Source organism: Galleria mellonella, unplaced genomic scaffold (assembly GCF_026898425.1).
Source record: "Galleria mellonella isolate WM207_F2 unplaced genomic scaffold, CSIRO_AGI_GalMel_v1 utg266, whole genome shotgun sequence".
In the NCBI taxonomy this organism is placed as follows: domain Eukaryota; kingdom Metazoa; phylum Arthropoda; class Insecta; order Lepidoptera; family Pyralidae; genus Galleria; species Galleria mellonella.
The window spans coordinates 2,629,731-2,645,202 of NW_026442061.1; the positions used below are offsets into that span (position 1 = coordinate 2,629,731).

At 32.5% G+C, this 15,472-nt stretch overlaps 1 protein-coding gene across 2 annotated transcripts in view; it reads left to right on the forward strand.

Annotated features, from left to right (window-relative positions):
* The window catches only part of LOC113516045 (S-adenosylmethionine decarboxylase proenzyme), a 45,140-nt gene that overhangs the window by 20,508 nt on the left and 9,160 nt on the right, over positions 1-15,472 (forward strand). The gene's annotated exons all lie outside the window — the stretch shown is intronic.

The window sequence follows — 15,472 nt, forward strand, 5'->3', positions numbered from 1 at the left end:
AAAGGAGTATAAAAATACTTCTGGAATCGAGGAGAATAAAAATACAATCAAAATCCGTCTGGAAAATAATTTTACTTATTTATTTTACTAACTAAGCTGAGTAGAATAAATAAAATATAAAGAATGTTGCTTATACAGAGCGTTAACTGTATATATCCGACCGATATGGGCAATATTGAAATAGGCGAGGACCTTTTTTCCGCCATCAATGTCAGAGGAACCCAATATATAGATGTCGGATCGGTATCCATATTACCCATGTCTACTCCTTATCTTATTTATTCCATAAGTTCTGTTTTATTTCAAGATTACAATAAGGATATGATATACATGCCCGATAAATATAATTTTCTTACAATCGGCTAAAAGTCCACGACGCAAAAGCGAAAGAATGTTTTCGTGCGGTGCTGTTCTACATAATAAATTCCTTCCCGCTCTCAGGAGGTGGGGGTGTGTCGAAAGTTGGGGGTAAGGTCAAGGTAATCTTTGGGGCGCATGCTCAGTGCACTCATCAGATCGAGCAGCTCGGATACTTGGCCGCTATGCAGTATCTTGTTGTAAATGCATGTGTTGGCACTTTTCTAGAAGCTCTTGGAACATTTAACTGGGTGGTTTCTTGTTTATCGATTTCTTCATGAGCGTCGGTTTAGTGGTTATTTAATGGGGGTTTTTCAATGGAGGAGAATTGAATGGTAGCCCCGCGTGCTCTAACAGTATATGCTCGCCGAGTACCAATAAGGGCTGATAGGTGAGGATTAACAGGCAGGTTAGTTAGCCCATCGTGATAAATGCGCCTGTTGTTTAGTGGGGAGGGGTCAACTTGATAGAGTCGGCTTAATGGTACGGCTGATTTATGATCAGAAGCCCCGAGTTCGAATTTGTTTGATACAAAAAGTGTGTCAATTTTCGACTAAATCTCAGGTGGAAAATAAATAAGAATAATCGGAGGGATGGTCGTAGGCTCGCCCCTTACCACGTTTGATTCATAAGCTCGATGTAATGTGGGCGTGTCAATAGAAGTTAAACCTTAATCGCAACAGGCGACATATGCTTTTGACCATCCCATTAGGAATTATAGTAGGTTAGCCAAAGTCGATTAACACATTTAGATTTCCAAAATCATCATACACCGTCGATTTGTGTTGTTAATTTATATACTAGTATTTAACTAGTTTTGGCATCTTGCAATGTTTGAATTGCAATACTGAAGAGTTGGAGATTTATATCGGCACACATTTTTTTTTGGTTTCAGACAGATTCGAACTATTAGATGCAACTATCAAATAATATCCAATTTATTCCAAGTAATTGTTTTATTTCGTATGACCATTACATTTGGCCTTCATTGTTGTGGCCTAAAAAAGTGGAAGTGTCCTCTAGATTGGCTTAGATGATATCACCATTATGGTTCATTGGCCAAATGGTCAACATCTTTCGGTTTATAAAAAATTTGCTTGATTGTACACTGCGAAATTACGTCTTGGAGGCACCGGTTGCAGGCAGTTGAAACCTGATTTCGAAGGTCGCTTGTATTTTTAGACTGTGATGTTTGTACAGTATTGAAATTATTGTTTTGGCTTTGTAGCTTCACTATAGAAAATTATATAGAGTGAAATTGAAATCATTAGCATTCATCTAAAGGAGGCGCTGAAAGAGAATGTAGGAATTCATTGGTAGAATGAATCCTTTCAAATGAGCGAACGAAAACGAAGTATGACTGAGGAGAACCTCTGTTATATTTCGTTTTTCTTCGTGATACGTAGTTTTTCTTCGTTATTCACTGTTTTTCTTCGTCATACACTGTTTTTCTTCGTCATACACTGTTTTTCTTCGTCATACTTCGTTTTTCTTCGTCAGACTCCGTATTTCTCCGTCAGACTCCGTTTTACTTCGTCATACTCTGTTTTTCTTTGTCATATTTTGTAGAATGATGAAAATACATTTCTCTTCATTTTTATTAGTTTTTTTTTTCATTGATGCCTATTGATTTTGACGAAAAATCTAATAGTCTTTGAAAAGTAGTGGCGAAAAATATGTCACTACTTGGAGCTCAATTATATGAGTAGTTACTTCATATGTCTATAGGACATGTTGGTATTATTAGGTCGTGTGTGCTGTGATTTTTTATTCGTACATCGAAATTATGTGCGAGAACAATCACTGCCAATTCACTCGAGATCCCCGGTATACGATTATCTATAAACTTTTTGATTGACTTTAATAAATAAATTGCTGGAGATTGTATGTTGTTCTATCCAGATATGTTTTTATCGGGATAAATGTACAGGACGGGGACACTTGCAGCCATTGAAGTTAATGATATTTTTGCGTCATTTATATTCCGTAATGTATAAAAATCTAATTCTTAGGTTCAAATTGCTTCTTATATTTGATGTTGTAAAATATCCGGTTTCATCCGTCATGTTTTACTAATAAAACTAACACTGGGATCGATTGTGTAATTATGGAATTGATAGAATAACTGCCTAATGTACGGCTGAAATAAATGCGTTTTGAAGTATAGAATGTTGAATAAAAATTCCTTATAAAAACATAGGTTTTTTGATGATCAGCTAATGTGGCTAAATAGCAAGCAAAATTTTGAAGCTGCTATTAATAAAGCTCATTATTTCGACTGGTTTTCTAAACTATTTAATAATATTTTTTGTTTCTCTGCAATAATACGAGTCCAGTTGAATGCACACATATGTCGATAGCCCGATTGCCTTGATAATGTGACGTTAAGGTTATGTACGTGAATTCTCTAAGGTCAATTTAGTTGTTACTATGTAATTTAAATACGAGAATAAATTAGCCAATTATGCTAACAAAAATAGATCTCTTTCGTGTAAAATACCTTTTAATAAATACGATCGTTTTATTAATCTTCCTAAGAAAAGAGAACTAAATGCTAAACGCTTATTATTAAATCTCTCGCTTCATTTACCATCATATTTCTTCTAATGTTCGCATACGGGTTTCGGAGACTTGACTCCTCTCTCAGATAGAACATGATCTATTTGATTATTGTAGGTACTTCTAAATTTACCCCCAAATTTGAGATCATCAACGTTCGCTTTATGTATTTGTTTCATCAAATTTCTATCTGACAATCTTTCTACATGTTCAATTAAGGTAGTATACCTTTTATTCTTTTAAGTTTATAATTTTGTAAGTTTTGGTTGTGTCCAATATAACATATCAATAAAAGCTGACACAAAAGGCACAGTGCCATATTTATTCTCAGGAGAACTGGTTATTTGATTAGAATTATTTTGTTTAATTCCTCTAATATTAGTGTATGTGTGAAAACAAACAAAAATAATTTTAATAAAATAACCAGTGATATAGACTTCCGCAACATAACACCTAGTTCAGTAAAATATTCTCAGGAGAAGTAATCAGTGAGAATTCAGATCTGCTTTTTACTGTCCATGGTAAGGTTTATGTTTACAGAGGACGGATAACACTTTCCATTATGTATACTGTCAGATAGTTTACCATTTCTAAGCCAAACAAACGCAGGGAATATTAATCAATTGAATTTTCTAAAATTCCAATTCAAATAATGTAGCTTCATTTACACTTATATTTGCAAAGTAGAAGCACGAAAGATTGAATTATTTGTTTATTATGTAGTGAAAATATATAATTTTATATCACAGACCAAACATTAAATAATAGGTTTTATGCTACGATTGTGTTTAATTGCGTACTTATCTTAAATGTTTATTTAGTGGAATATGTAACTAACCTAGATAAATGTGGGTAGGTCATTACCTATCCGCGTTTTCTTAATAGAGATCTCAGTTTGTCTTTATTTTTTTTTATAAAGTAATATATTTGTCAGTTCTGAATCGATTTTTATATTTCATTCTTCTTTTACAATCTATAGTATATATTCTTGTCCCGATCTTGATTTACGTGCGTAATGGGTGTAACCACAGCTTCGCAAAGACATATAAAAACTGATGCTACTATCTGTTCAGTTTATATTGTTATTTATCTCTTTTATCTTTATTTATCAACGCACACATGTGTGGCTTTGGTTATAAAGTACCAACTATGGAGCTCTAAAAACTCATTGCTTGTAACTTGTACAGTCTGTTGATTCAAGTTGCAAACAGTCGAAATTATCATATTCGTTGATTTCAAAAGTACTGAATTCTTACAGTGGAAAGTAAAGCCATAAATCCCAGGTTAGCGGGTATCGATCGGCACCTGCGCGCTCCTTGCCATCAACAGGCTGTGACGCAGTTCCACGCTTCGGCCACGATCACAACATACCGTGATATACTATGGAGATTGTGCTAGCGTGCCGCTAAAGGATCGTTTCCCTAGTTTCTGTAGGTCGCATTCAGGAAATCCATAAGCACGCAAACTTTACTACGTTGCGGTAGGATTGGATGTGTTCAGCTACTTAATATTAAGTAGCTCAACTTTATTTGTGGCCAGTGTACTTTATTTTTGATATTTTCAGATTATTATTAGGAACTAATGACCCGCTCTGGCTTTGTACGGATGCAAGAGTTTACATTTGATTACAGCCCAATATATATAATTGATGCCACAGTGGTTTCAGTTCGCAACGCAGTAATATGCCTTTTAATAGTAGTCATACAAAATTATGCAAATTTTTCGTAAAAATTAATATAACGATAGTTTTCTATTTTTATAATTGTTAATTTACATTCACATGATCAGCTTCAAATACATTTCGTATAAAAGTTCTATGTCGTCATCGAATTCTTAGAAAAAAGAACCTTATGTTTTTTTTATTATAGTTTTTTTATTTTATTATAATTAAGGTAATATAATAATATCTTTAATCTGTCTTTAAATAGTTCCATTTCAATTAATTACTTAACGAATTCGTTGAAGGACCATCTTGGATCTGTTGGAGCCTCTTATTTTGTATATTTATTGTCACAATGTCAATCTACAACATTAATATTATGTTTGGGTTATTAAGACATTGTTGTTTTAAAAGTAATTAATTGGATTGATCACAGTTATTGCTGAATTATGTCTGGTAATCAAATTTGGTACATAACTTATTTGCATGACAGTTCGTCCTGCGGAATTACATTCGACGCAATCGAATTAGGATCAATAGTAGACATTGAATAGACGTGAAATGGGTATATTTTACCTTATATTTAATCTTATATAAGTTTACCTTATAATTTAGTACCATTTCTTTAAAAAATATCATTAAACCATACTATGATGGTATAAAAGTAATACAATTATTTAGATACAGGTTTGAATTTAATATTGGTAAAGATAGGGGGCATCCATTAATTACGTGAGCTCAGAATAGGGGGGGAGGGGTCTAATGAATTCTCACCAAATCTCATTTAAACCGAGGGGGGGGGGGATAATCAAAAATCTCACGTCAACTTCAAAAAATATAAAATATTAAAGATATTACTAAAATATTAAAGATAAACGTAGACGTTTCCAGTGATTGTCTTCCTGCACTACTAGAAATCCCAGATGATATGTGTCCGATTATTTCGATTGAAAAAATACACGAGTCTCCATGGATTGAGTAAAAATTTAAAAGAAAGTGTTGTTTTTATGTTTTTACTTTGAATTTTATTTAATTTAAATAAATTAATTATAGTATACCTGAACGATTTATTATTTTCCCGAATAATAAATATAAATTAAGGTTAAAATATTTTTTGCGTCAATCTCACGAAAGGCCCCCCCCCCCTTCAAGGGGTCAAGGCAAATCTCACTAAATCTCACCTAAGGGGGGGGGGGGGGGAGTCTAAACTGATCGAAAAAGAGCTCACGTAATTAATGGATGCCCCCATACGACGTACGACTCCAAATAACTAAATAATGAGTTATCTCATTATTTGGCTATTTTAAGTCGTATATCGTCCTTATAGGCAATGATGATAGTAATATTGTGGTTTATATAAGTACGCATGCGTATAGAATGAGTCCAAATTGACTGCACGTTATCAAAATACTGTTCGATTAACCTCAAATATTATTACTTTAAAATTAAACTCGTGTCTTATTTTCATAACACGTGCGTAATAAATCGTTAATGCAATCGGACTAAATTGGTTTTTAATATTGTCTTCATTTATAGGCGCCATCTCCTAATTTACTTTCCTCTAATCGTCTACATTTTTTGTATGTGTGTTACTAGTTCTAAATGTTATTAGATTTTGGTTTTTTTTTAATCTGCATGTTGTGAAGCAAGATTTTCTTTTTAAGATCACGTTTTGTTATTTTTCTTTTGTTTCTATAGTTCTTAATGAAAATGTAAACGAACTAAATAACTCGAATCTAAAACTATTAGTGTCCAATAATAGTATAAATAAAAACTTGATTTAATGTTTTAACGTTTTGATTTTTTGCTAATTTAATTTAGAGAGTGTTTTTATAATAATTCCATCAAAACTTGGTTACTTTACATTAAGTACTCGTACTATTGAAACAGGCTATAATCTAATGTGTCCACAACGTCTCATCAGTCATTGGTACATTTTATTTGTTTAAAAATAAATATCGACCTACCAAGTCTATTTTATCTTAATGTCAAAACCCTATACGACTTGTGATACGGATTCTTCGGAAACCCAGTTCAAGCACCAGTTCTTTAAAACTTTGTAGTACCTATAGTATTTTTAGTGTTTACACTTAAAAATAGTGAGGAAAAATAAATAAACTTTAAACTTTTAATTATATATCAATAACAAAACAGGCATAGAATTTGGAGTCTGGAAGCAAGTCTGTGGTGTTTGTTCGTTGTTTTTACATTGTGAAGTGCTACAAACTTAATTGACCCGTTGGCCTAAATGGTAATTGATATCGCGACTATAAAACGTACGCGTGGTTAGTAACTATTATTAATATCTTCTTTGGCATGGCAGTATTGTTTATTGTCTCGGATATGGCATCGTCGTTTGTTTGCGACATGCCAAAGATCTATAAATCAAACAAATAATTGGATTGTCAGATGCTTGAGTTGGAAAACTGTTGACTGAGGTTAACATTTTTTAAGCTTTCGTCTGCAGATCACGTATTCGAAAGCTCCATACGATAAAAATAGGAAAGACCGTACGTTATGCCACCTCATACGACAACTTTATAAAGAACATATTGGAAGAAAGATAAAAGAGAGAAGACCAAGATAATAAGTCAGGAATGGCTTATATTTATTTGCCTCGACAAGAGGAAGCTCTTTAATTTGCAAACAAGAAGATACTTTTGTAAATTTCTTTGATGATGATAATAGAAAGCCTTTAGCTTTAGCAAGTGATTTTAAAATAAAAATATGTTAACATAGTATGTTGCAAACAGAAGAAGATGCTTTAATGTTGTTTGTATGCCTTACAATTTACAATAAAATCTCGATTATCTGAATCAAATACAACCAGGGGTATTCCGTATAATCGGAAATCCGGATATTCTATTTCAAAATAAAATCAAACAATACCTAATCAAATTTTAATATTTTTTTATTATGCAAAGGGTTTTATATGTCATTTGGACAATAAAATAAAAATATTTACACAATTAATACAATAATACCATTGTTAAATCGGCAATTAGAACCGCCAAGAATAAGTCCTGATAATCGAAATTTCGGATAATCGATGTCAAGATAATCAAGATTCTACTGTATCATCCAAATATTCTTAGATCTTAGACACATTACATAGATGATATAATAGTTACTACGTACACGCTAATAATATTTTATTCGAAAAAAAAATACGAACAGTGTTTCTTGAGAAAGTTCCAAGTTGTTGAACAAGCTGTAGAGAAAGCATACATGATAGGAGTAACGCCGGTTGATAATGGGAAATGATACGAGAATGGCCATAAAACACGAGTAAGTCAATATAACGTGAAATAGTAATCAGTACGTCACTCGGGCTAGCTATAAAACTAGGAAAATCGATAACCGATAAGGAAAAAAGGATCTTACACGATCAAGCCCAGTATAATACCTAGGGTGACCTCTCACTAACTTAGGCTAGAGAATACCTAATTGGACTACGCTATAACTAAGGCTGTAGGAGACTGATTAATGCAGATTATGACTTTTTATATATTACAAGTCCAATTGCAATAAAACTGTTTTGTTTGTCACAGATTTTATATCATTTTCGGAAATTATCGAGTTTGTTTTCGGTGATCAAAGTAGGAATAACACCCCAACTTACACTACATCGAAGTACGATATAATTAAAGATCGTACCCCAGAATAGAACCGATTTCAATTAGAACATACCAAATATTTCGATCTAAAAATTTAAATACTGAGGACCAATCTCTAAGTATATCCTTTCAGATAAACAAGCATTTTTTCAAATCGTTTGAGAACTGACGGAGTTATGAGGTAACAAACATAAAAAAATACAACCAAAATGAAAACCTCATTTTGGAGTCCGAAGAAAATATATCCTTGTTATACATGATATTTAGATCTTATGCCAATTTTACTACTAGCGTACAATAGTAATGGACTTTATATAGATAAAGTGTCTCCACAAATGCTTCGACAAAAGCGGGTCAACTTTTTCACACAATTTTGCGTGATAATTTTCAAATTCCATTATGCGCGTAATGTTAGTTCATAGATTTTGGTAGACATTTTCCATCAAAACCTATGCCTATGCCTATGAGTATTTTATTTATATTTTACTTTATTAATTTGTATATACATAATATTTCAGTGTTAGGAAACGTACAAAACTAACACAGAATTTCTAGAGCGTGTCGCATTATCTGCCAAATATGTGCAACATAGTCGCATCGTGTGGAATATGACACGTTCAGCTCGTGTACTGGATGTGACACACTACATAAAAATAAATATCGCTAACGACACATAGTGTCGCAATATATGACACAATTTGTGGTTTTTTAATAGAGAAAAAAAGTGCTTTTAGTTGAAAATATTTTAAATTGACAGTATTTTTAATGCCTCATTTGGCATAGGTTCCACGTTGTTTTTCAAGTGTTGAGATCTGTTGAGACATTTTTTGTAACTTTTCTAATACGTATTCGTGCATGCTTTCTTATTTTTCTCCCTCCCTCTTTCTCTCGTTTTCTCTGTTTCCCTTTCTCCCTGTATTTTTTCTATTTCCCATGCTATTTTATTCTTTCACTGACTCCTCTAATCTTTTTTCTCTCCCTGTAGGTTGTAGTTTCATACCATTCTCCTATCTTGTCTATCGCTTCAACATTTCAATTGCAATTATGTTAGAGTATATATGGGGTAAATCAAATGCATTTACATTTATCATTTTACAATGCTTGTAAACTTGACGTTTTTGATTTTTTTATTGATTAATTGAATGTATACTTGTCTTTGATTGGTTGAAAAATAATATGTTTACCTATGCTGTATTCTGCTGTTTGAATTTTACAATATTATGTCTCTTGTATCAATATTATGTCCACCATCTATAGATACAAATAAGAAGAGATGTAATAATACTTTTCCTATGCCTACAACATCAAGTTTTATGCTAATGTTCGTCGAGTTGTATCGATTCGCGTTTCTACGTAGGTATGTACCAACCAGAAATAAACATTTATTTCATTCTGATCACGTTCCTTGCGGCTGGCTGTGGGTGCTGTAGAGTTTGTATAAGAATCGTTCACGCGCAAACTGGGCCAAGTTTCGGCAAGGTCACTAGAAATGTTGCCGTCCACTTGCAATAACTCACCTTTTATGGCTAGATTTACTGCTATGAAGAATTATTCAATTACTTACAGGAGAGTAGTGAAATAGAAAGATATGGGTCAGTATTATTTAAAAAAATTGTTATTTATTTTATCTATGGTATCAGTTAAAAGTAAGGACAAAAGATTGCAACTTTAGCAACCTTGTATTTTATAAGGTATAGAATATTTTATGGATCAAAATTCAATTTCATTTTTCTTTTAGAATTATTTCATACATTTAGTTTTAGAGTTACAGAAGTAATATCAAGTAAAGTCAAGTAATGTTTGAATGCTTCTCGACTTAACCAAGTCTTCTAACCAAGAAAATCTAGAAAATCTGAGTTTATACAAACATTAGTACATATATTTTTTAAGTACTGTATCCTTCTGTAAACTATTTTTTACACGATTAAAATACGTCGAGTAAACCTCAAATGGACGTTTTGTGAAATTAAGTCCACTTTGAAATATATTTTGATTTGATCTAGATTCCATTGCATTATAATCATTCTTCTATAATTAGAAAGAGTGCACTACTACCTACAGTAGTATGAATGGCCTACTCCCGGCCTCTCAAGTCGACCGTCCTTCATCCCTATGTGACTCATATTTACACGTCTACAGACTTTATTTGTTTATGTTATGCAGTCTAGTAAATATTAATATTAGTATAAGAAGAATAAACTTAGAAGAACATTGTTGCACAATTTTAACACATATTATATTTATTTATTTATTTATTCATTTATTTACATATTTATTCACAATAGTGTTTGATGTATTTACATTATTTTCACTGGTACCTTTCCTGCACTGGATTACCCAAATTAAATCATTTTCTCTCTAACTACACTGGGTTGGCTGGAAGAGATCTCTTTCAGAGATAAGTCCTCCCTTGTATATATATATATATATATATATATATATATATATATATATATATATATATATATATATATATATATATATATATATATATATATATATATATATATTGTAGTCTTTCCTCTTCTCTCTTTTGATTGTTTATTTGTATATATTATATAAACTCAAAAACTCATCTAAATTGAAAGTGAGTAACAGGCTATATATTATTGTTCATGTCTATAGGTGACGATTATTCAGTTTCTATTAAGTGGTTCGTCAGTTTATTTGCCATTCAAAGATGCAGAAAAATTTTTTTCGAATATCTAACCCAGCTAGATAGACTACGAAGCTGGGCCGGTTGGTTCGTAATAAATTAATATGCAGTAGCATTAACACAGTATACAATGTATGAATTGTTTACATTCGTGTCATATTACATAATTATGCTAACCACAAACGTAGATGGAGATACAGTGCCCCAAGTGCGTAGTTCGATACATATGAAGACTATGTAAGTGTAACTGTTATATGTATTTTTTACTTATTGTAATGTTGGCAGAAACTAACTACAGTCACAGGTGTACTAGTATTACAGTGAATGTGTGAATCATTTCAAAAGAATACTAGAAATTAGTACATTGGTAGGCGACGTAATCACGTAACATAGTCGCAAAATAATCAAACGAATTTAGAACTTAGTTCTATTGGAATTCGCTTAAAAATTGGAATGTATATATACTCATATATAAATACTTTACGTGCCAATTTGCTATATGATGCTACTGCCATCAATTTGTCGTGCCGTTCCGCATCATAAATTATTATAAGTGATGACAGATCAGTCGGAGAACATTGGAATGCGATTCGGGGATCTCAAGTTCGAATTGACCCGAACTTCTGAAATTTCAAATTCATGTTTGTACCTTTTGTCGCAAATGTTTGTCATTGCTCTGTGGTTTGACGCCGATGTTCTGTAAGTCATTTTAGAGATTTTTGTGTACACCTATCTATGTTTTCTTAGCCCTTTTAGGAGGTTCTTTGTGGACCTCGGGGCAAGCCCCCTTTACCCCTGATTCATCACTATGGGTGATTATCCCCGGGCCACTGGCTTCATTGCCTCAATGACTGGCTTCTTTCTTGGTTTGGTTTTTTGTTGGGAAGCAGGTTCTTCTTTCTTGATTACTTGAATATATAAATAAATTCGTGTCCAACGGAGATGCCATAGAAATTCTTAATCATACGAATAGTTTTTTCCATGCTATTTAAAAGACGAACAAGCTGGTATTCCTGGCTGTATGCGGTAACTGTCAACTGTAAGGGGGAGAGATTGTTAGTTATGGATTTAATAACTCCAATAGCATAAACAGCAAATAAATAAATAAATAAATACCCTATCAGGTCAATTTCTACGTGAACCTGGAAACCATTGTGGTTAATTCTTGTGGAACACGTCATGATGGGGTTAACTGACCTACTTTATCCTCACCCATCCTTTCTCACTGGTGCCCCGTAATACCTACCGTTTAACATGACATTTTAGAATAGTATAAGTGATGTTATGTATATACATATGTTTGTGAGTAATTACTATTATTAACATATATACCTATTATTATTAAAAAATGTTGAAACAGTAATTAACTAATTAATTTATAATTTATAAATAACATTTATAACTAATGTATTGTGGAATATTTTAAGTATTAATAATGATTTTGACAATGTTATGAAATAAATAAATGATTAGATGAATGAATTATTTTCTATTTTTAGTGATTAATATTTCTAGCAAATTGTGACGAAATTTTATTTATTCGTGGTCGGGAGAGATGGGGGTTTAAATAAATTTAATTATTTCAAATTTCACGGTTAACGTCCCATCAAATTTTATTTAGAAGTTAATTGGGGGGTAAGGGGCGCTTCAGATAAACATATTTAATTCATTAATGTACGTTCCCTTAATGAAACTATAGTCTATGATATATAGATAACAGTATTACAATTGTCCCATAGATTCTCTAATACAAATAGTAATTTAAAGATTACAGTAAAATCCCCTTATTCACAGTTCCTTTATTCGTGAATCGAAAATATGCGACCCAATTCCTATATTCACGGCTACAGATTTCTTTATTCACGGATCGAATCGGTGCATATTAATAAAAAGGATTCGGTGTCCTTTGTAAATGCGTCGGCAAAAGGACTAATAAAAAAGTAAAACAGACCTTATTACAACTATGACTAAAGTATGTTGTCGAATGCTATTGCCGCTGTATAAATAGTTCGGCCTCCTATATTCACGGTTTCTGTATTCACGGCATATTCACGGAACGTATACACCGCGAATAAAGGACTTTTATTGTATTTGTTTCAGAGCAGTGTTATTTGTGAACATTTATTGAACTCATAATACTAATTATGAGAAGATTAGAATTATTATCATTTCAGTTATAGTGTTTTATGGATTATATATTGCAATTAAACATAGTAATTGATAATTTTGTTGTTTTAACCTCAATATTAGTTTGAATACTTTAAAAAGTTCAAAGTACGTGTTCTTGACCGCGATTTTTATTTACCTATGTAATAAAATTTCTATGGGAACAAACTGTAATACTTACAATTTAGGTCCCATACAAATTTTCTTTTTTTATTGGATCAAACTTTTGATTCATTCAAATAAAAAAAAAAAATTTCTGAAACGGTATAGAACTGATGGAGTTTTTTTTTATTGGGTGATAATGAAATGGTAATCCTGCCTGCGCTATCGGTATACCTTGGCGGGGCACTATTGAGGGATGATTGGTGACGACGAGAACAGGTCCGTTAGCCCATCGTGACGAATTACACTAGAATTAACCATGATAGTTTCCAGGGGGAACCGCCTGGAGGTCGACTTGATAGAATGTATTGCTAGTAATGGGGAAACTAGACCCCATTACTAATAATCCCTTTCCCCCCGAATTGATGGAATTATGAATATAAACAAATATATATATATATATATATATATATATATATATATAACCGAATTAACGACCTCTTTCATTTTGAAGTCTGTTTAAAAGTCTGTCGGGTCAACCACTATCTTAAAAGTTAAATAGACGGATGAAAATAAAAATAATGAGAATTATAAATTTGCAAATAATTTCATTGTAACTTTACATAAGCCGCTGATAGCTTATCACCAAGGCGTTAACTTTATTCCCGACACGAATACGCCAGACATATGTAATCTAAATGTAAATAATATTTGAACTGTTGCTCGTGTGGTTGTTGTTATCTGTGGTAGTTAGTTAGTATTTAAATAGCAAATGTTTGTATCTACCATAAATAATTATTACCGCTTATGACCAGGGCGTTGGATAACGAGGCGGATTCTTCTGTACTCATTGTTATCTCTAATTTACTAAAATTTTAACACTTCTTTTATATATAATTAAACTTTTTGATAAAAAACACAAGAGCTGAGTTTATTGACTGTTTTTCTTGCCTGAAATTGTGTCCCGAATGTCGGTAATGAAAAAAAGACTTAAAATTGCTTAAATTTAAGTTTATTTGAATAAAAATATTTCGTTCTTTCTTTCTCAGTTTTACAACTCTTTGTCCTTTAACCCTCTTATTTATTAAAACTAAAACCTACGAATTTATCTATTACACTGTTTTGTTACTTTTAAATGGGGAATTCAGTGTAAAAGAAAGAGACAAAACAATTAAATGCCTAAAATAGGTTTATGAACAAGGGGGTAAGAATTATGTTCAAAGTTTATTTGCCTAAATAGTTTTTTTTATGCACCACGGACGTCATAAAATACACAAAGTACCACTCATGAGTTGTTATTTTGTACCCTCTAATTATTTCATTGCTATATCCCTTTAAATGAAAACAGCCATGCAAGCATAGCTGCTTCACGGCGACGAATAAAACGGGTAGCACAGAGGTATTGAAAAAGACTTTTGTACAAGTACTGTACATGGTGCCATTCCAGTTTACAAGCGACGGTTACTATTTACCTTCAGATGGGCCGTCAGTTTGTTTAACGTTCCGAGTTGCACAAAAAGCCCTATACGTTGCAACAAATAGTTTGCTATTATCAATAATAATTTGAGGATAATGCTATGCATGAATGCTATGATGATGCATATATGCTCAGCATGAATGTACATTTTGAAGATAGGTAAAGGAGGATGTGTTCATTTCGACTGTATTTAATTGATAGGGTTTTCTTAAAGGTGTATGTTGATCCCATAATATTTTTTCTTTGTTTATTATAATTAAGCGCCTGAGAGGTCGAATATTTATCATTATTGTAGTAATTATCACTGCCCGGTGGAGTCAGTAGGGGATTATCTCTGTACCGAATAATATCGTTCTGTGAAAAGTGCATCACAATATCACTGGTCAGTAGCATGCCATCCATTTTGGGTTACTGCAGTGAGCAAATAATATAAAAAAAAAAATAGTAATAAAGTATGTTTAAATAGAGTACCAGACTTACCAGAGGGAGACTTTGTACAAAAGTCGATTGCTTGGGTACCTCTGTCCCATTCGTGTTTCTACCGTGAAGCAGTTGTGTTTGCATGGCTGTGTTTCGGTTTGAAGGGTGGGATATGGCGTGAATTTACTGGGTACAGAGGAATAACATCTGAGTCCTCAGGAATGGCAACGCATAGGGGGTATCATGGGCGAATCAGTATACTCTGTTATGTCCATGGTATTGCTCATGTCTATAGGCGACGGTTACCACTTTCCATCAGGTGGGCCGTCAGCTTGTTTGCCATTCTAAGTTGTATAAAAAAAAAATAGAAGTTCTTAATAATGTAAACAAAGACAATCGTCCGGACCATAAGACAGTTTGCTGACGTCCAAAGTAGTACAAATTAAAAAAAAAGATTA